At 38.9% G+C, this 23707-nt stretch overlaps 1 protein-coding gene across 1 annotated transcript in view; it reads right to left on the bottom strand.

Annotated features, from left to right (window-relative positions):
- LOC136864281 (IQ motif and ubiquitin-like domain-containing protein) overlaps positions 1–22763 on the bottom strand; it is a 361129-nt gene extending 338366 nt beyond the window's left edge. The window contains exon 1 of the mRNA XM_067141057.2: positions 22618–22763. The gene's annotated coding sequence lies outside the window, so the exon portion shown is untranslated. The remainder of the gene's footprint in view (positions 1–22617) is intronic.
- Between the last annotated feature and the right edge of the window lie 944 nt (positions 22764–23707).

Below are 23707 nucleotides of genomic sequence, written 5' to 3'. Positions count from 1 at the left end.
CTGGTTCTGTATAGGAGCCATTGGAAGCATTCAGATTTCTAAGGAGAATAAGTATGGCTCTAAGTTTTAGAATAGGAATAAGTGGAGACAAATCATTAATTCCAAGCAATTCAAGAATTATGTAGGAAATCTTAGTAGCTACCTTTCATCGTCAGTATTAATCTGTTGACACTAGTGCATGGTTTTGAACTACTGGGTATAAGCCCAATAATTTTCAAATTAACTAATTAATTAATTAATTAATTAAGAATGGCAACCTTCAAGAAAATGATGACATCTTTTGCAGAAGTGAACGTTTTACTATAAATTTCAATTGTGATATCACCATGTGCTAAAATTCTGGCTGGTAGTTCAATGACATTTGATCCATCACCATCTACAGCGGGGTAGTCTATTACCAATTTCTTGCAAAAAAACAAAATCAGTTAATTCCAATTTTTTTTTGTGGTTTTGCCTGCACATTTTTATGTAAGCAGCATATTTTGAAGAAGGGTCAAAGAGAAAAGTATCCTTAATATAATTATAAATAAATAATTGTATGGCGATAAGCATATGTCAAAACCTTTATGAAATCTCCCCCAAGAACAATAATTTTTCCACCAGAAGGAATGGAATGTCATTACCTATGATATATTTTAGAAGATGATTCACACACGTTATGAAGACTATTTGCCATTGGCGCTTTATACCATATTGAGCCTTGCTAATCGACTATTGTCAGCTGCTCTGGAATATAAGTCCGGACACCAAACTCTCATTTAAATTTAGAGGAATTTTGACTGTAATGTGCACTGTTTAACCCCTGGACAGCAAAACAGTGGTTATTCCTGTCCATGTTACTGATATGAAGTACTTTTTAATTCCTAAATGCTTTTCTAGTGCCCCTGGGACCAGCGATGAAAAATGCATTCTTGACATTTGCGTTGTTTTGTTGGAGCATGTCAACGATTTCATTAATAACAAAGTTGTAACCGGTTTATTATGGGTAACATGTCAGACAAATCAAAACTGAAAATTAGCACATTAGTACGACACAGAGAATCGCCCTCACTTTGCTAACTACCGGAATAGAAGAAGTTGACAGCCTGTGTTAAAATTATGACATGAAAAAAGTTAAAATCTCTCCAAAATCACTTAAGCTAACAAATATAGGGAAAGGCAACATGGAGAAGGAAACTTTTAAATTTATCCAAAATCACTTCAAGCTAGCAAATATAGGAAGAACTACAGAAGAGACAGTAAAATTGCACTGAATAGCTTCTTCTCGGTCAAGCAACTCGCTACAACATAGACTGAAGAAGCCAAAGTACAGCTGACAAGGAAGATGTCTGACTGCGCATGTGTTTACTCCCTTCCACCTCCTACATCATGTCGCATGCCTCAGCGCTCTCACAGTTCAGGCGGCCTTGAAGAACTGGATTTGGACAATGAGAATGTTACATTTTTATTTTATAATTAAAAAATATATGGCATGAAATGTTTATGCTTTTAAGGACACTGCAAATCTACAGCTCACGAGCTTTTGACAGAATGCTTTACAATGTCAATCAGTTCAGCCGTTCTCTCAAACTCGCGGTAACAAAAATCAGCCTAGTGTTTTAAATTATCATTCAAGACATCTCCCTCTATATATGCTGACAGTAATGTGTATATCAAAATAAAGGCAGAAATATATAACATTAAACTGAGTGAGGAAGAGCGTGTGTTTCTTTCCTTAATTCCTCATTGAGCTTGAAAACTGACTTTCTTATGAATATCTTGATTTATTTCAGTTTTACTTGAATCATTTACTTGGGTAAGGGAACCTCCATTAAAGATGCTTACAGTGAGGTTAGTCTGTTATGGTTATGTGTAGTGATTTTAATATGTAACTAATTAGGCTGGCAGCAGTGATGGCTATTAAAAGTAAATGAGAATAGGGGAGCGATATTTGCTTTCTAGTAACCAGATTTATGTGCCGAGTACTATCATCGAGGACTTATAACCATATATTTTTTATTTGATGGTTTGTGGTGTGGGTTACTGTAGTCACATCCTAGTTTGTGAACCATGGCAACAGCTGAGTGGTCTGGTAAGAGGTCCTGAGAGCCTGGGCATCTCGGACATATTCTGAGTCATAGCCCTCCTTATGCTCAGGCGGCCAGGACTATGCAATGCACCGGCGGTCCCTAACCCGTTAGAGGAGATATCCTCACTGGGACTATATGCAAGTAGGGTGGCATCCTCTTTCACAGAATTTACCAAGCTTAGAACGTATTAAGCCCGGGTAAGGGGAGATAATGAGGAAGGGATAAAGTGTTCTTGACGGGTGTGATGTAGGACTGTTCATGAGTAATACTACTGCATGCAACATAGTTTCTGTTAGGCAAGTAAATGATGATGACGATAGTTGTTTAAAGGGGCCTAACATCTAGGTCATCGGCCCTAATGGTATACGAGGTGATACGAAATGACATGATAATTCAAATTGTAAAATGTATCCACTGACGAATTTAAAACAATGATGAAAAATGATTGTGAGTTTAAAATAATCAGTGGATCTAATTCGCAATTCTGATAAAATGACAGAAAAAATAGAGCACGTAAATGAGTGAATGATGTGGGTAGATTTGGCAACTGGAGGAATTGGGACGAGAATTGTCTCAGTCGATTCACTATGTGAGGACACAGATGAGAAGGAACTTGAAAAGTTTTATAAAGCACTGAGTGACATCATAGTCAGGGTAAACAACAAGGATAGGATACTTCTAATGGGTGATTTCAATGCGAGAGAACTGAAGGATATGAGAAAGCAATGGGTATATGTGGGGAAGATACGAAAGCTAAGAGGAATGGCAAATGTTAACCGGACTTCTGTGCTAGTATGGGATTAGCAGTTATGAACACATTCTTCAAATGTAAGGCTATTAACTGCTACACATGGGATGGTAGGACGTGGTTTGTTTGTTAGAGGAGAGATCCTCATCAGGACTACCAAGCGTAGCATCCTGCTTCAACGAATTTTCACCGAGCATGCTCAGAACATTTTAAGCAAGCCTCAGACCTATGGGAGTCCCACTCCCATTTGACAGGCAAGAGACTCCATGGAAACAACTTGGCGAACAAAATGGAATTCGACGGGAAGCTATCAATATTAATGGAGCTTATGGAAGAAAGAGAAAGAAAGTAAGTAAGTAGAACTGGGTGAATCAGCAAAGAGGATGCATCTAGATGTATTAGGAGTTAATGATATTTTGGTACGGGGAGATAACGAGGAAGAGTTAGGAGATTATAAAGTGTACTTGATGGGTGCTAAAAAGGGAAGGACAGAGTGTGGGATAGGACTGTTTATCAGGAATACTTTTGCAAACAACATAGCATCTGTTAGGCACGTAAATGAGCGAATGATGTGGGTAGAGTTAGCAGTTGGAGGCATTAGGATGAGAATTGTCTTGGTGCATTCACTACATGAGAGTGCAGATGAAGATGAATTTAACAAGTGACAATGTAGTCAGGGTCACCAGTAAGGATAAGATAGTGCTAATGGCCAATTTCAATGCAAAAGTTGGAAACAGAACTGAAGGATATGAAAAGATTATTGGTAAATGTGGGGAAGGAAAGCTAATATGAACGGGAAGTATTGGCTTCACTTCTGTGCTAGTACGGGATTACCAGTTACAAATGCATTCTTCAAGCATAAGGCTATTCACTGCTACAAATGGTAGGGTAGGGCCATCAGATCCATAAGACTATATCTTAACAGACTTTGAATTCAAGGAATCTGTTAGGAATGTGTGGATTTTCCAGGCATTTTTCTATGATATAGACCACTATCTCATCTGTAGTGAACTAAGTATCTCTAAGCCTAGGATAAAGTGAAATATGTCTGGAGAAGAATAGGGTCAAAAAAATCACCAGCACGAGGAAAATTAGAAGTACATCGATATGATTAGTGTAAAGTTCCAAACAATGGACAGTAAGCAGCTTCAGGATATAGAAAGAAAATGGGTGGCATACAGGGAAGCTATAGTAGATTTTTTTTTTGGTAGTGGCTTTATGACGCACCGACACAGATAGGTGTTATGGCGACGATGGGATAGGAAAGGCCTAGGAATTGGAAGGAAGCGGTCATGGCCTTAATTAAGGTACAGCCCCAGCATTTGCCTGGTGTGAAAATAGGAAACCACGGAAAGCTATAGTAGAAACAGCAAGGGAATGCCTAGGAACAACCATGTGTCAAGGTGGGAAAAAGCAAAATTCTTAGTGAAATGATGAAGTGAGAGAAGCTTGTGAATGTAAAAAGAAGGCACGTCAGAAATGGCTCCAAACAAAGACTGACGCAGACAGGGAATTGTACGTAGATGAAAGAAACAGAGCGAAACAAATAGTTATTGAATCCAAGAAGAAATCGTGAGAAGATTTTGGTAATAACCTGGAAAGGCTAGGTCAAGCAGCAGGGAAACCATTCTAGACAGTAATGAATCTTAGAAAGAGTGGAGGAAAAGGAAATGAATAGTATTTTGGGTAAATCAGGTGAACTCATAATAGATCCCAGTGAATCACTGGAGAGGTGGAGGGAATATTTTGAAAATCATCTCAGCGAAGGAAATCTTCCTAGTGACATCACGAACAACCAAGCTCATTGAGAGGACAGTAATATTGGTGAAATTACGCTTGAGGAAGTGGAATGGCTGGTAAATAAACTCCATTGTCATAAAGCAGCAGAAATAGAGTAAATTTGACCTGAAATGGTGGAATATAGTAGGAAGGAAGGGATAAAATGATTTCACAGTGTAATAACCTTAGCATGAAGTAAGGTACCTTCTAATTGGACATAAGCAATAACTGCACCTGTCTATAAACACAGGAACAGGAAGGATTGCAACAACTATCTAGGTATCTGATTAATCAGTATACCAGGTAAGGTGTTCACTGCGAGTTTGGAAGAGAGGGTGCGGTCAGTGGTTCAGAGGAAGTTGGATGAAAATCAGTGTGGTTTCAGACCTTAGGGTGAATGTCAAGATCAGATTTTCAGTATGCGCCAGATAGTTGAAAAAATATTACGATAAGAATTGACAGTTAAATTTGCGTTTCGTAGATCTACCGAAACCATATGACAGAGTACCGAGGGAAAAGATATTTGCCATACTGAGGGACTATAGGATTAAGGGTAGATTATTAAAATAAAAGATTTTTGTGGTGACAATTGCATTGCCATGAGAATTGATGGTAGAATGAGTTCTTGGTTCAATGTACTTACCGCGGTTAGACATTTTTTAATTCACATGTGTTATTCATATAGTTTATATAGATTATCTGCTGAAAGGTATTACGTGGCAAGGAGGGATTAAGTTAGCTGAAAATGTAGTAAGCAGTTTGGCTTATGCTGATGACTTGGTCTTAATGGCAGATTGTGCTGAAAGCCTGCAGTCTAATATCTTGGAACTTGATTTTTTTATAATTTTATTTTTACAATTTGTTTTACGTCGCACCGACACAGATAGGTCTTATGGCGACGATGGGATAGGAAAGGCCTAGGAGTGGGAAGGAAGCGGCCGTGGCCTTATTTAAGGTACAGCCCCAGCATTTGCCTGGTGTGAAAACGGGAAACCACGGAAAACCATCTTCAGAGCTGCCGACAGTGGGATTCGAACCCACTATCTCCCGGGTGCAAGCTCAAGGAACTTGAAAATAGGTGCAATGAGTATGGTATGAAAATTAGCCTTTTCAAGACTAAATTGATGTCAGCAGGTAAGAAATCCAAGAGAATCAAATGTCAATGTCGTATGTGGTAACTCATCCCATGCATTCTTGACTGGCCTCTAATGGAGCCTTCAACTTAATACTGTTTTGGGGATATTAGGCTGTAGGAAGAGACCTGACAGGTAGCAAATATTGCATGTTCATATTGGTCCGTTGTGGAATTTTAGTATGTAAAAAACTCAACAAGTTAAAAAATTCCACCACTTTAATAATATTTGATTCCATCTAGAAGGAAGGCAGCTGCGAGTGCAGCAGGTAATCAGGTGCAAGTCAGCTGTGGGAAATGACACGGGATTTTGATACAACATCTGCACGTGGAGTTGCTCTTTTAATTCAAACACAATTTGTCCATTTTATCCGAATTAAGAAATTTTCCCTTTCCACTCACAGAAAGTGACCTGCTGAATGCTCTTTTCTTGAATAAATGTATATAGTTGTAATTCTTCATTCTTCAGAATGTTATTAAAATAATTTTAAGACAAAAGATTAAATGGATTTCATGTGTAATGTGCCTTTAGAAATGAGATATGTCACATGCTCAAGACTCATATTTTTTTAAATTTTTTACCATGATTAGGACAAAATGTTCTTAACAATGTGTTGTTATCTGTGTGTCTGTGAAACCTGTACTTTGTATGTATTTTTATCTTGAACTATGAACACATTTGAAGATGTTTTCAAAAGAAAACGAAACATGTACCCTTTTTAAATAGATTAATGTTCTTTTAATATAAGAATAATCAAAGATTATTAAAGTGGTGGAAAGGTGAAATGTTTCAACTTGTTTGTTAAGGTTTTTTTTTTTACATAGGTATCAGATACCCTATCAACTCCTTACCTAGCCTTTTCTTAAATGTCCTAAAAGCCCCAAAACAATATTATGTAATTCTGGTCCCTTGCATCACTGCAAAGTGGAAATTGTTGGTCATAACTGAAATACTTACTGCTGAAATGCCACGTTAAATTCCCACTCTTAATCAGAGCAACTGTCCGAATGCATATTAAATATGTCAATTTTGTGTCTGCGTATTAAACATGTTGGTTTTGTGCCTATACGTTCCAACAAAATGAAGAAGAATTGCAGTTCCCATTGAGGCTTGAAGAGGCAGGATTTCAGAGTTCACTTTAAGTCTCTTGTAGACATTCATGATGCAGAAGTTCACTGAAAGAATTGGAAACTTACACTGATGTGTACACAATGCATTATTTTTTAATTTGTGCACTGAAACTATTAAGTAGTAGTTTTGAAGAACCTTGCTACTGAGGTAGGGAAGAGGCTGCAGACTAGAGAAAAATCAAAACTAACACTCATTGCCATCTGTGAAGCAAGTATTATTTTCAGCTAGGGAACGTATCACGAGTTATTAATTACATTATAGGTCCGTATTGATGGTATAACAGTCACAATTATAGACTGAGATTTCCCACCTAATCAATACTTAATATCTTTAAATTAATGTCACATTAAAAATACATTAATATATCCAGGTAAGGGATTCAGCATTTCAACATAGCTCACCATTGGCTATTTGTCCAAACAGTGTAACGTAAATGATCAGTTTACAGACTGCCAGTTACAAGTTTACATGTCCTCTTAAATTGCTTCAGCTCTACATAACTACTTTAATGTATTTTTAATGTGAATGCATACATTTAAAAATATTAAGTACCAATTAAGTGACCAAGCTCGATAGCTGCAGTCGCTTAAGTGCGGCCAGTATCCAGTATTCGGGAGATAGTAGGTTCGAATCCCACTGTCGGCAGCCCTGAAGATGGTTTTCCGTGGTTTTCCATTTTCACACCAGGCAGATGCTGGGGCTGTACCTTAATTGTTTTTTAGTTTTTTTGCTAGGGGCTTTACGTCGCACCGACACAGATAGGTCTTATGGCGACGACGGGATGGGAAAGGCCTAGGAGTTGGAAGGAAGCAGCCGTGGCCTTGGTTAAGGTACAGCCCCAGCATTTGCCTGGTGTGAAAATGGGAAACCACGGAAAACCATCTTCAGGGCTGCCGATAGTGGGATTCGAACCTACTATCTCCCGGATGCAAGCTCACAGCCGCGCGCCTCTACGCGCACGGCCAACTCGCCCGGTGTGTACCTTAATTAAGGCCACGGCCGCTTCCTTCCCACTCCTAGCCCTTCCCTGTCCCATCGTCGCAATAAGACCTATCTGTGTCGGTGCGACGTAAAACAACTAGGAAAAAAAAAAAAAAAAAAAAAAAAAAAAACCAATTAAGTGGGAAATCTCAATCTATAATTTTGACTAGGGAACATATATCATACATTACTCTCAAAGATATTTTTACTGTTTCTAATTCTATTTTTTTTCCTTTCGTTCTTACTCTTGATATTGTATAAACCACACAGGTCCAGGAAGAAAGGCATCACAGTCCAGATCCAGACTGGAGTCCACCATTTGAAAACCCCTATCCTAGGTGTTAACATAAGAAAAGATCTTCATTTGGGAAATCCCATTAATGAGGTTGTAAACAACAGTTACACGTCTCTTCATATGATTATGAGTGTATTTAGGGGTTGAAGTAAGGAAGTAAAGAAGAAGGCATATAAGTCTCTGGTGAGGCACCAATTAGAGGGTGGTTCCAGTGAATGGGGCCCACATCAAGAATACTTGAGAGGAGAACTGGAGAAGATCCAAAGAAAAGCAGCACGATTTGTTCTGGGTGATTTCTGACAAAAGAGTAGTGTTATAAAATGTTGCAAACTTTGGGTTGGGAAGACCAAGGAGTTTGGAGATGAACTGCTCGACTACGTGACATGTTCTAAGCTGCAGTGGAGAAATGGCATGGAATTACATTAGTAAATGAATAAGCTCGAGTGGTGCTTTTTAAGGTATGAAAGATCATAAAATGAAAATAAAGTTGGAATTCAAAAGGACAAATTAGGGCAGATATTCATTTACAAGAAGAGGAATTAGTGACTGGAATAACTGATCAAGGGAAATGTTTGATAAATGTCTAACTTCTTTGTGATCATTTAAGAAAAGACTAGGTGAACAACTGATAGGGTATCTGATACCTGGGCAGCAGCCCTGAATGCACATCAATGATGATTTATTGAGAATACACAAGTTTCAAGAAAAAGACCCAAAAATAGTCAAACAGTATGTTTTAGACCACCACTAGAGACAAGGTAATGCATCTACGTTGGGTTAAAGCAAAGTTTACATATTATCCCGAATCAGTATTGCATTTTACTATAAAATGTCATGCAATTCCTATTTGATTTCCTTTACTGCCCTTTCTATTATCAGCACACTTTTTCTGGACAGATTTGTGAATGGGGGTGAGGAGTAAGGAGGGAGCTCTCCTGGTTCCAGTAGTGCTGACAACTGAATGAAAATAAAATCTGAATTGAATCGATAGTATGATCGATCGATATGAAGTTTCTAAACCGTTATTATCTTAAGCCAACAACTGTGTCACACACACATTATATAACATTTCTCGATGCGAATCTTGTTCCTAGGATGAATTCTATAGTTTGGCTTTGCTGTGTAAACAACAACAGTACTAGTACATAAAGTGTACGCCAGATGTCGCACAGCGATGCATAAGTGATTCAGAGTTTGTGTTTCAAAGGTTGCCAGTACGAATCTCGAAGATTACCGAGGTCTACCGATTCAGCAGTAGGGTGTAAATCTATCCAGAAAATATGTGCCGATAATACATGAACAGTGAAAGAAGGGGGATAAACTGCAGTCCTACCTGAGTAGATGCTTCTCTTTTACAACCCTTGATTCTCATCACTGCAGTTTCGTTTTTGAGTAGACTGAGGTTGACTTTTTTTTCTCTTTGTTTTATTCTGATCACCTTCAGTGTCTGAAAAAGCTTGGTCCAATCAACATTTTCAAAGGCCTCATCCAGATCAGCAAATGTCATGCACATGGGTTTGCCTTTCTTAACTCAATTCTCTAAGATCAGTCAGTCAGGATTACTTCGCATGTTCCTACATTTTCATCTAAAGCAAAACTGATCTTATCTCAACACTACTTACAATACTATAACATACAAAAACCTGGATTGTCTGTTCAAGATCTAAAAGGATTGCCACACAAGTAAGCAATACTTCCAGATGTTGTAGATGTAGACATTTGTTCAGAATTTCTGCCATAATAGGCAGTACCAAAAAAATATTTTACTCTGTCTCATTACCTTATTGTCAAAAGGCTTCTTTGAGCAAACAGTAGGTCTCTGCAGCAGCTTCCTGATTAGGTTGAAATAAAATTTGACTGTTTTAATCTGATTTTACAGTTTCTTAGAAGTGAAGCTTCCATGGTGTGAAGAATTATTTAATTTAATTTCCGGGTTGAACCGTGTTGTACTGGTACGCACATCACGTACAGTTTGCCGACGTTTCAAATACATTGCAGTATTCTTTGTCAAGGCGACTGAAATACCCCTACTCGATCCGAGGTAATCAGTCTCCCAGGCAGAAATTACACTACTAGAGTGGCCTTGATCTTGGCCTTTTATATCCTAGCCTTTCTGGCTGACGTAAGCCCTGGCTGTCTCGCGAGAATTCTGGAAAGTATGCCTCACAGCCAGGTAGTGGGGTCTTGCCCACGCTGTTATGTAATGGGGTTGCGGCCCGTGTGTTTATGTTGTGGTCTATATGTCTTAAACTATGAATGATAGGCATCCAAGAATTACTGATTTTATATCCTTCTTCTAAATTTATGTTGTTCGGATGTTTCTTGATTTCGATAGCCTCGCGGATTTTCCTTTCCAGATTCCAAGGGATAGCTGCTAGGATCTTGGTCTTGTCAAATGATATTCTGTGCCTAGTTTCGTAGGAATGCTTGGCTACTTCTGAAATATCTGCGTTTTGGTTCTTGGTGTGACGGATATGTTCTTTTAGGCGGGTGGAGATCAGACGTTTTGTTTCACCTACATAACAAGCTCCGCAGCTACATTCAATGCGATACACTCCAGGGGCCTGTAATTCTATTGTGTCTTTTACTGGTGGTAGATAACGGGCTAGCTTACGGTGAGGTTTATAGATAGTTTTTATGTTGTATTTGTCCACACCAAGAACCAAAACACAGATATTTCAGCAGTAGCCAAGCATTCACAGATATTTCAGCAGTAGCCAAGCATTCCTATGAAACTAGGCACGGAATATCATTTGACAAGACCAAGATCCTAGCAGCTATCCCTTGGAATCTGGAAAGGAAAATCCGCGAGGCTATCGAAATCGAGAAACATCCGAACAACATAAATTTAGAAGAAGGATATAAAATCAGTAATTCTTGGATGCCTATCATTCATAGTTTAAGACATACAGACCACAACATAAACACACGGGCCGCAACCCCATTACATAACAGCGCGGGCAAGACCCCACTACCTGGCTGTGAGGTATACTTTCCAGAATTCTTGCGAGACAGCCAGGGCTTACATCAGCCAGAAAGGCTAGGATATAAAAGGCCAAGATCAAGGCCACTCTAGTAGTGTAATTTCTGCCTGGGAGACTGATTACCTCGGATCGAGTAGGGGTATTTCAGTCGCCTTGACAAAGAATACTGCAATGTATTCAAAACGACGGCAAACTGTACATGATGTGCGTACAAGTACAACACGGTTCAACCCGGAAATTATATTAAATAATGATTTTACAGTTACAAGAACAAATTGCCAAACCACTACAAGTAAAAAATTAAATACTTACACATTGAACTCAATGTATAATGTTGACTAGAACTCTCTAGTTATTTTATCTCCACCTGCTCCTCAAGAAGTTACCTGAGCATGGTAACCTGGTCAGTGCCCTCAAATAGACCAGAGGCCATGGTGGCCAGTTCCTTTCCACTCTTCCTTCAGCCAACACGGCATGGCTACACATCCTAGTGTTGATCACACCTAATTTTCCTCAACTTTGGAGATCTCATGGGATCTACATTTCAACATAGCTCACCATTGACTATTTGTCCAAACAGTGTAACTTATATGATCAATTTACAGACTGCCAGTTACAAGTTTACATGTCCTCTCAATTGCTTCAGCTCTACATAGCTATCACATCTTATATACAAAACAAGCAAGCTAGCAGTAATACACGACTTTTCATATCATAACCAAGTTCTATTTGTGATCCTAACACCCATCTTACTAATTTAACATCTGCATTAAGATATCTGTTGTAGGGATCATAAACAACTTCTATTTTCCACTTTCCCTCCTAAAATAAAATTAACTTATCCATGTCTGATTCTAATACAGTAGAAGTCCGTTATAGCGAGAATTCACAACAGCGAAAATTTTACTCGCTATAACGGATTGTCGTTATATCCGATTTTTGTATAAAAGTCGGAAAACCCTTCATGCACATTAAAATCGGTATGAAACGGCAATCATTTTGTTCAAAACTTGTGTTTCCGCTGATGATATCCACACTACGGCTTACTTGTGTGTTATTTTTCGTAATCCGATACTACGTGAAAGTGTATGTTTAATTTCATTCTGAAAAAAAAATATAGTACCGCATTTCTCCAAATCCAAGATCACTTTTCCCTTCAAAAACTTTAAATCAGGCTCAAAAAGAAGTTTGTAAAATCATATGAATGCCGTGTTGTACATTATGCCTACGCATTTTTAGACTATTTTTAGACGCCGGACATTGACTTTCGTCACGCCGTATTTTTTTTTTTTTTTTGTGGCTGCACAATTATTCTTTATTTTCGCGGGTTTAATATCCATTAACTTAACATTGGCATCATAATACCGAAAAAAACTCGTTGAAAATTTTCCGGCAATACCTATTCCATGCGTCTCTACAATGCAACGATCCATCAGGAAATTATTCTTGCTGTCTATAAAACTGTTATTTTTACGCAGCGTCAGATATAACCGGCTACCGCTACACGCACGTCTCGCTTGTCGGGTTCGGCCAAATTCAGCAGCTAGCGATGTATAGGCCTAATCGCGAACGTTGAAAGTCAACGAACGAGTTTATTGCGCCACGGTATGGCCCTTCCGCCCTTGCGTTTTTCGTGCACATACCTCACAATTTCATCTTCGACTTCTTTAAAGCGTCTTTGTTGCGGACCACTGAATGCATTTTTTGTACAGTACGCATTTTTTTAGCTCTTTGTTTCACGCTAACGCCAAATACTGGCTTTAGTTATGCCTATGCCGTATTTTCTTGCGGCTGCACAATTATTTTACATTTTCGAGTGTTTAATAAACATCAACTTAAAACTGGCATCATAATATCGACTAGAACCCGTTGAAAATTTGCCGGCAATACCTTTTCCACGTATCTTTACAATACGACTATCCATCACGAAAATATTCCTGCTGTCTATAAACCTTAATTTTACTAAGTGTCAAGTACAATAGACGTGTTATGACTCTGCCACTGAGTAGCCATGGCTTTTCTAAGAATTCGAAGGGTCGCATGGTTTTGATGCCATTCTGCAGGTTTGAGAAACACACAGGCACTGCACACCGGTTGTCGCGGCTAGCGATGTGTAGTAAAGAGGCAGTCGTTTATTGTCAAAGAGTTCTGTGCGCGTGTGAAAAGAAGCAGCGTGGTTACCGCGGTAGTTGCCAGTGGTATCAATTAACTTACTGTTAGGCCACGAATGCAACAACCCTTGAGTTTTCGCATGAGATTCTGGGAAAAAAAGTCTTGGATTCGGAAAAATACGGTATCACTCCAGAGATTTCTGTGGCAAACACCTCAGCTTTCTTCTTCAAACAGCGTCACCTAACCTATCCGTATATGTAGCCTATCATGAAAACATATTTGAAACGCATGTAGAGAAATAACCTCCACGCGAAAAATTGACATGTAAATAGCCGTAACTAGACGCGAGAAGATATGAAATATCCTCTGAAATCAGTGATGTACTCTGCCATATCTTGAGGTGTATCACATTCTTACTTAATTTCCGTATATTACATTCAAATGAAGATATCGTTTACCGTACTTCAGTCTTTATTTTTAACGAGTTAACCATTGTTATCGGCCACGTTATTTACGCATTTATTACGAAAACGTGTTATCCTCTTTCATTTAGAATTTTCTTTAGAGAACAGCAGTCGATGGGTGTTAGTAATCAACTCCAACATCGCCTTTGAATGTCAACGAGAGAGATCGCAAATGCACAAAGTGAGAAAACTATACCGTACCGGTACCGAAGATGATCGATCGCATTTTGTTGCAAACGTTTCAGTTTTCTTATTCAAACAGCGTCACGTATCCTAACTTAACCGTACTATACGTATGATGAAAACACACTTCAAGCGCCAGTAGAGAAACTATAACTTTCTCGCTATAAATTTTCATAATAGCCTTTCCGTAATTCAACCAGACGCGACAAAATATAAACTAAGCTCTGAAATCAATTAAGCACTCTGCCATATCTCGAGGTTTATCCCATTCTTACTTAATTGCAGTATTTAGCCTCAAAATTAAGCGATAGTTTAGTCAGCCTTAATTTTTAACGAGTTAACAACCGTTATCGGACACGTCATTTACGCATTTATTACGAAAATATGTTCTCTTTCATTTCGAATTTTCTTTACGGAACAGCTGTCGGCGGGTATTACTAATCGACTCCGACATCGCCTTCGAATGTCGACGAGAGAAATCGCTAGTGCATAGCGACGAAACGACTCCGAAGGTAATCGATCGCAAGCAGCATCATCGCTGGGGTGCATAAATATCGGTAACGGAAAAAATCACGCGCGCTTAATCGCTCGTAATAACGGATGCGCCAGTGATAGGGTTCTTGCTGTAACCGAAGAACGATACACAGTTGAATATAGGAATTTTGAAGGGACACAAAAAAGTCGTCGCTACAACGGAGTTCTCGTTATATGCCGTACTCGCTATAGCGCACTTCTACTGTATATACATACTTCCCACCCATCCTGCATAAAAAATTAATGACAAACATAGGCTATCTCTACAACTTAGGAACTTTTTAATATTGGCTATCTCTGCAAAATCCTACTCACCTTCTTCCCTGTTCGCCTCTAACTATTGAGCGAATAGGCCATGCGGTTAGGGGCACGCAGCTGTGAGCTTGCATTTGGGAGATAGCAGGCTCGAACCCCACTGTGCGCAGCCCTGAAGATGGTTTTCCATTTTTACATCTTAATTATGGCCACAGCCGCTTCCTTCCCTCTCCTAGCCCTTTCCTATCCCATCACTGTCATAAAACCTGTGTCGGTGAGACGTAAAGCAACTTACATCTTTAACTCAGTCTAATTTCATAATTTCCCCAGCAACATATTTCAAATGGTGCATTAAACATCCAAAATACCATTCAGATACACATACTGAACATAATTAAATGACTGGAAAGTATATTCCATCACCTCACTGTAAACTTATGTGATATCAAAATTAATTTGCTGCACAACAATTCTCTTTACATGTATTAACCTCATCTTAACTTCTTCTGCACACTGGAAATTACTTGTTACTTGCTGCACAGAATGGAGAATAAGCTTCCTCCTTTCATATTTACCAGTAGTGGCTCGTTTTGACGTATTTCCATACCTTAACTCCAAACACGAAATTAGTGAAATGGTAGTGATAAAATAAGCCTCCTCTGCACGCAGAGTCATAGATGGGTGGTCCGATGAGGTCGGCAAGAAAGGAATACAGGGGGTTGAGGGAACATAACACACTAACGGTACGTGGACCCTCAGAATGATTCAACTTGTCTGCTTCCTTCTTGACACCACACTTCAATTATGGCAATCCAAAACCTGCAAATCTGACATTTTGGATAATCCAAACAGAATCTGTAGTAGAGATAATAATTAAAATCCCAACTGCAATGTAAAGAAAGAATTTAATCCTAGTTCTGTACTTAAAAATTATCATTTAAGCTTGCATTTAGGGGAATAGGATCAAAATACAGGGTCTTTGTTTATGCTTGGAAGGGAGTTTATCGCTCGAACTTGGCCACCGATGGCAAGTCGCTACCGGCCGCTGGCGCGCACTGTTTCCGGCACTCTGCAGTTGTTGAGAGCTGAACTCCGAGATAGTAGGGTGTTCAATGAAGCTATTGTGTACTGTATGTCGTATTGTATACTGTTTTATTGTGATTGTGTATAGTGATGTAATGTATGTTAAATATTCGTTACGTGAACGTGTATATCTGCACAGCACTTACATTAAGTGCAGAAAATCGTGCGCTAGGACAATACAAAACTTTCGAGCAAAATCTCCAGGGATACCCATTCCTGTCAATCGGACAATAAAACAACTGACCAAGAGATTCAAACCTACAGGTTCAGTAAACAATAAAAACAGACGTAAAGGTCGTTATCTCCTTACTGAAGCGTGTTTGGTACGAGGATCAAAAGTAAAAATCTGTGGCCGCCTTGTAGGCCAGATTTAACGGCATGTGATTTTTATTTGTGGGGAATGTTAAAAAATGTAGTTTATGGGAACAACCCTCACACACTAGATGAACTTAAAGACAATATACGAGTTGCAATTGCATCCATCAGTGCTGAAGAACTTGGTAGAGTAACAGAAAACTTCATTAGGAGATGCCGATTATTTTGGCAGCGCATGGGGAACATTTTCAGTATAAACTGTAAAAATGGTGAGTAAAATGCATGATAATGATTTTTGAGCGTAAACTGTAAGCATGGTGAGTGAAATGCATGATAATGATTTTGAGCACCATATTCTGCCGTACATACGCACGCGCGGTAGCCAGCAACTGAACCATCACTGGCGGCCAAGGTCGAGCGACAAAGTCCCTTCCAAGCATAAATAAAGACCCTGTACAATACACTGTTAATTAAATTATAATATGACCTAATATTATTAATCTTTATTGGCCACGTTGGACCACTTGAGTCGTTCCACATTCACTTTCTCTTTGAAGATTGTACTGTTTGGTTCTTGTGATCTACACAGTACTTTCTCATTCGTTCCGATCATAATTTTCTCAATTCATCTGAAATCGCTATAGCACTTCCATGTGTCATTTCTGTTGAAAATTTCGAGTTTTAAAAAAGGTCTTAATTTTATTTTTGTTCTCAGTATCTCAGTATCAAGCCAAACTGCTTTGAGATCTTGCTGAACGTGGATCCATTGCTCTCCTGTCTTATTTCCAAGATTTCTCATCATTAGTTGTCGGATTTCCTAACAGTCGGAAGATGTGAAAGAAATACGAGATTCTTTTCTTCTTCATTGTGCTGGTGATTGGGTCAATCTCTCAATAGACAGTTTCATTCAGAAGGGATTTCCCAGGGTCCTTCAATGTGATATTTTTATTTATGCAAGTTTCGATGAATCTTCCTTCAGTTTTGTGGAGCTGATCAGTACTTTTGTTTTTAATTTGGAACATAGTTTCGCAAGCATAAGAATCTTCCAGGAGAGTTACAGTTTTATAGTGTTGGATCTTAGTGTCTACTGACATGGATTTCTTATTATACGATGACCAGGTTAGAAATCAGGCTTTTTTTCATTTTCTTTTCTATTTATCCGTGTTTCTTCTCGTTTAAGTTGTATGTGATGATTTCTCCAAGATATTTAAATTGTAAAACTACGTTAATTTTTTGATCATTTTGATCATCTTACTAAACACAATGGGTTGGGATCCAGTACCATATCTGAAGTACTTGTTTGATTATTGTTTGCATGAGGGAACTTTACCAAATGAATGGAGAGTTGCTATAGTAGCCCCTGTATATAAAGGAAAGGGTGATAGACATAAAGCTGAAAATTACAGGCCAGTCAGTTTGACATGCATTGCATGTAAGCTTTGGGAAAGCATTCTTTCTGATTATATAAGACCCGTTTAAAAAATTAATAACTGGTTTGATAGAAGGCAGTCTGAGTTTAGGAAAGGTTATTCCACTGAAGCTTAACTTGTAGGATTCCAGCAAGAGATAGAAGATATCCTGGATTCAGGAGGTCAATTGGATTGTACCGCGATTGACCTGTCTAAGACATTTGATAGGGTAGATCATGGGAGACTACTGGCAAAAATGAGTGCAATTGGACTTGACAAAAGAGTGACTGAACGGGTGGCTCTGTTTCTAGAGAACAGAACTCAGAGAATTAGAGTAGGTGAAGCTTTTTCTGTCCCCGTAATAATTAAGAGGGGAATTCCACAAGGCAGTATTATTGGACCTTTATGTTTTCTTATATATATCAACGATATGTGTAAAGAAGTGGAATCAGAGATAAGGCTTTTCGCAGATGATGTTATTCTATACAGTGTAATAAATAAGTTACAGGATTGTGAGCAACTGCAAAATGACCATGTTAATGTTGTGAGATGGACATCAGAAAATGGTATGATGATAAATGGGGATAAAAGTCCGGTTGTGAGTTTCACAAATAGGAAACGTCTTCTCAATTTTAATTACTGCGTTGATGGGGTGAAGGTTCCCTTTGGGGATCATTGTAAATACCTAGGTATTAATATAAGGAAAGATCTTCATTGGGGTAATCACATAAATATGATTGTAAATAAAGGGTACAAATCTCTGCACATGGTTATGAGGGTATTTAGGGGTTGTAGTAAGGATGTAAGGGAGAGAGCATATTTGTCTCTGGTGAGACCCCAACTAGAGTATGGGACCCAGGATTACTTGATTCAGGAACTGGAAAAAATCCAAAGGAAAACAGCTCGATTTGTTCTGGGCGATTTTCGACAAAAGAGTGGTGTTACAAAAATGTTGCAAAGTTTGGGCTGGGAAGACTTGGGAGAAAGGAGACGAGCTGCTTGACTAAGTGGTATGTCGATATAGATGTTGATTCCCATAGGGAATTGGTATTATAAGTGGTATGTTCCGAGCTGTCAGTGGAGAGATGGCGTGGGAGGACATCAGTAGACGAATAAGTTTGGGTGGTGTTTTTAAAAGTAGGAAAGATCACAATATGAAGATAAAGTTGGAATTCAAGAGGTCAAATTGGGGCAAATATTTATTTATAGGAAGGGGAGTAAGGGATTGGAATAACTTACCAAGGGAGATGTTCAATAAATTTCAAATTTCTTTGCAATCATTTAAGAAAAGGCTAGGAAAATAATAGATAGGGAATCTGTCACCAGGGCGACTGCCCTAAATGCAGATCAACAGTGACTGATTGATTGAAAGTTTTTACTTATGCTGAGAGGTTTCAAGGGCATGATCTCAGTTCTCTCAAAAGATATTTGTTGTCCTATTTTAAGGGCGATTTTTTGGAGATTGGTGATCTGGGCATGAATTCTTTCCAAGCTAAAGGCTAAGAGAACTAAATCATCTGCAAATCCCAGGCAGTTTGCTCTTATTGAGGATTTTATTCCAACTGTGATTGTAGGTGAGCTTTCCTTTTGCCAATGGTTGACAACATAATCGAGAGCCATATTGAAAAGCAGTGGAGATAATCCGTCACCTTGACTGAGGCCAGCTTTCACTGTAAAAGCTTTTGACACGTCTCCCCTGAACTTTACCTTAAATTTGTGTCTGTTAAAGTTAATTGATGATGAATACTGAATTTTCACAACCGCATTGTAATCGAAACAGACTTTCAACCTATTAGGTCGTGTTACGTACATTTAGTATGTGTTGAAGAGATGTTAAGTACAGAACAAAAATGGCCAACCAGACACCAGTGGGATCCGAACCACCCAACCGACGCGAAATCGGGAGGTTTTCTGTACTTAACATCTCTTCAACACGTACTAAATGTACGTAACATGACATAATAGGTTGAAAGTCTGTTTCGATTTCGATTAATTGATGATTTTTATTAATTTTGGATGCTTTTTTACAAATCTATGAATGAGATAAAGAGCTCCTTATTTCAGCACTTGTAATATTTCATTATTAGTTTCAGCCTGAGAATATGTTCTGGATAGCTTCTGTATGGACAAAATCCTCCTTGGTATTCTCAAATTGTGATTCCTGTTGTGAATTACGCAGGAGAAAATTTTGTACGTGCAGTCCAAAAGGGTTATTCCTCTGTAATTATCTAGGTTGGTTTTTATCTCCTTTTTTAAATGATGCCGGACGGATGATTCCTGTATTCCAGTGCTCCAGATTTTTCTCTGTGATCCATATTTCAACAATTTGTTTTACGTTACACCAACTCAGATAGGTCTTATGGTGACGATGGGACAGGAAAGGCCTAGGAGTGGGATGGAAGCAGCCGTGGCCTTAATTAAGGTACAGCCCCAGCATTCAACTGGTGTGAAAATGAGGAACCACGGAAAACCATCTTCAGGGCTGCCAACAGTGGAGTTCGAACCCACTATCTCCCAGGTGCATGCTCACAGCTGCATGCCCCTAACTGCACGGCCAACTCGCCTGGTGATCCACATTTCTCTTAAATGTTGATGGATATGGCCTATACCGTTTAAAAACACTGTAATTTCCTCTTATTTAGGTTAACTTTTACATCTGAATAAAAACACAGCAACTCTCACTTAAGCTGGGCTGAGTGGCTCAGACGGTTGAGGCGCTGGCCTTCTGTCGCCATCTTAGCAGGTTTGATCCTGGCTCAGTCCAGTGGTATTTGAAGGTGCTCAAATACGTGAGCCTTGTGTCGGTAGATTTACTGGCACGTATAAGAACTCCTGAGGGACTACATTCCGGCACCTCGGCATCTCCAAAAACCGTAAAAGTAGTTAGTGGGACGTAAAGCCAATAACATTATTACAACTTTCACTTAACTAGAATAATCTGTAATCATCTTTCAGCACACAGAACTAACCCTGCTAACCACTATGCTACGCTGCCTTGTGGCTACTTACTAATACTGTAGCTGTAATTGTATTGATACATGGTTTTTCCAGAAAATATGAACTTTTCCAAATCCGAACAGACCACAGCACTAATTACGTCAGATTACCGGGGTTCTACAGTGGTTTGGAGAAAGTTAAGTGCATTCCCACTCCAGCTTCTGACAAGTTGTCATCCGTGACCATAGCTCACAGATTCAGTGTACAGACTTCAGTTTCTTCTATGATTAATCCTTATCAGTTTTCAATCTATAACCTTTCTTTAATGTCAACTTCTGCTAAATTATTTGCAAAGTGAAATAAAACGTCAATGACGACTGCAAATATCAGGGTATGATCTTTACAACTTTACCTTTCTCCCATGTTTTCCAGTGTACAGACTTGATGACACTGACAAAAAAAATTGTCTTTGTCTCGCATCTTTATAGGGACTGATTCTACGTTCCCTTTCCCCACACTAATTAAGAAACACAATTCCAGCAATACATAATATTCACCCTACCTTTTGCGTTGTCAAATAACCCAAAAATAAAATTTCTGAAGAGGGACAAACATCTAATCTCTGAAAACATTCCCCCAATCTACATACAACCTATGAGTTTAGCCATATACTGCAGGCCTACATACATCTAGGCCTACGTAACATTTCGCAAGAAAATGTTATTAGTACAACCTCGAGTTCACTTAGATGTAGCCTATAGGGCAGAGTACTCTAATTATGAAACATGAACAGGCCTAATACATTCTCTACCACAGGTTAGTAATAATGGACTAAGTTTAGATCCCTGTAGGATATTGGTATAGCAACAGTAATATATAAAAGCCATTTAAAGAACTGAGAAATCTTCTCTATTCCTTCAATCCTTCCCCATCGAACCCCACTCTTGGCAGCCCTGAAAATGGTTTTCCGTGGCTACCCATTTTCACACCACGCAAATGTTGTACCTTAATTAAGGCCATGGCCACTTCGTTCCCACTCCTAGCCATTTCCTATCCTATCATGGCCATAAGACCTATCTGTGTTAATGCGACGTGAAGCCAATTGTAAATATACATATATCCTTCCCCAGCTGCATGCATGTTGCCAAATTTGCCCAAGAACAAGCATGAAAATAATGTTGGAGAAAAATCATTACTTCTTCACATATGCTGTTCAAACAGGACGTATCTTCCACATACGATATCAAATGTAGATGTGTCAGTGGTATAAGTCAACTGCATTAGCCAACATGAAACAAATGATGGGCACTACTTACTGTACGTCCCTGCAAGAAAAGTATTACAAAGGGGAAGAGTTTGTGTTGGATGTAAAGATCAGTTGCCATTCATTCTGAGGCGATTAGAAAGAATGTTCTTTAAACTTTACGTCCTTCACCTACCCTACATGGGTCTACCTAGAAATGTAGGCTAAATAAATTTACCTATGGATTACAATTGTGTCCAAATGACTAACAAAATAGGTGTACCACCGAGAGGGAAACCTCTCATCATTTTAGTTATTCAATAACTTTCGAATACACTGCTTACTCTGCAAGTATACGAACGCAGGATACATGTGGTTTTTTTTAAATTAGCTTTCGCCTTACGTCCAACCACCAATCTTGATCATATGAGATACGAAGTATTATAGAAAAAAAACCATCTTGACCGAGAGATCTGAAGTTGGATTGGGGGGGGGGGGAATCTTAAAGATGTGATAAAAACCAAACCCCATGGCACTACAGCCCTTGGCCTACCAAGCGACCGATGCTCAGCCCGAAGGCCTGCAGATTACGAGGTGTCGTGTGGTCAGCACAACGAATCCTCTCGGCCGTTATTCTTGGCTTTCGAGACCGGTTAAAGATGTGATACCGTGGTTAAATGTATAGGTGAAAGGGTGAAGTGAGTGTAAGACAGGGACACGTAAAGCTCAAATAACTTCACGCATGGCCAATGTTTCTTTAAAAAAATACATGACAATTGAATTCTCACTCGCGACACCCTGGATAAACGCAAGCTGCAAAAGTTCCTAAACGTAATCATGCAACTGAAATACATATAATTAAGTCGAAGTTATTATTTATAAGAGGAATTGCCAAGAAATAACTTGATGCGACAGCAACCTACTTCGTGCCACTTCAGCAATACAATTTTATTTCAGCTCACCTAGTTAAGTAAAATACATGGTGAAGCGCCGCCGACAGTAATACAAACCACTGTCTAAATACCACTGACCGACAGCTGTAAACAAAACGGTTTGGTTAGCCATACGCGAAAATTGAAAAAAATTGACAAACCAAACAGAGACTACGGCACAGAACTCGATGCGGGCAGGTACCGTACGTAAACAACTGCTATTTGGCAACGAGTATCTGAAACTTCTTCTTCTACTTCTTCTTCTGCTACATCTCTTTCGAGAGGCTTATGGCCTCTTTTACTGTTACCCAGTCACGAAAGAGAATGCCAGTCACTACACTTGTTAATAAAAGCAAATACAGTAGAGACAATACAAGACACTCTGCGAGATATCGAGGGACAGCAATTAGAGCTCTGTCTAGCGGAGTGACCTGGGAGTTACTGACTCTGTCATAAGAGCACGTGTATGTGTTTGTGAAGTTTTCGGCGTTATTTATGCGTTTGCATTAAGTTGCCATACGTAAATAGTAGCGTGTGTCATTCCTTTATATCTCCTCTCGATATGAGTGGAAAGATATATGCTGTGTTTGGCTGCAATGACTGTGAAATGCAGAAGAATTTGCGGTCTTTCTTCTGTTTCCCTCGTGACAAGAAAATGTAAGTAAATATTGTGTTTGCACATATATTCTTCCATTTACAAAGAGATTTTTATAGGACTTACTTACTAAACTTCTGATCTGCGCAACCCATATCTTAACTGGTTTAAAATATAATATTATTTTATTGTATGGTGCAGCAGTTAATCTTCAATACCGATATGTTGTTGTAAGTGTGACCTGTGGGTTTTGATTTAATTCAAGAAAATGCATATGCATATGTGTGTGGCTGGTTGTGTTCCAAGTTACCCCATTTGGAATGCCGTAATGCGTTGTCAAGCACTGAAGGAAATATGGGTGATTTAAGAAATGTACATATTTTGTTGAAACAATATGACGATGCAAATTTGCTTTACCCTAATGTAATAGGAGTATTGTTTATAGGGAAATTTTGAATGTTCTTGAGGGTAAATTTATAGATTTTCTTTCTGTTAGTAGGCTTCAAGTTAAAAGCAAAATTGTCC

Source organism: Anabrus simplex, chromosome 2 (assembly GCF_040414725.1).
Source record: "Anabrus simplex isolate iqAnaSimp1 chromosome 2, ASM4041472v1, whole genome shotgun sequence".
In the NCBI taxonomy this organism is placed as follows: domain Eukaryota; kingdom Metazoa; phylum Arthropoda; class Insecta; order Orthoptera; family Tettigoniidae; genus Anabrus; species Anabrus simplex.
Note: the sequence above shows the minus strand (reverse complement) of the source record. Positions and strands in the feature narration are given on the sequence as shown.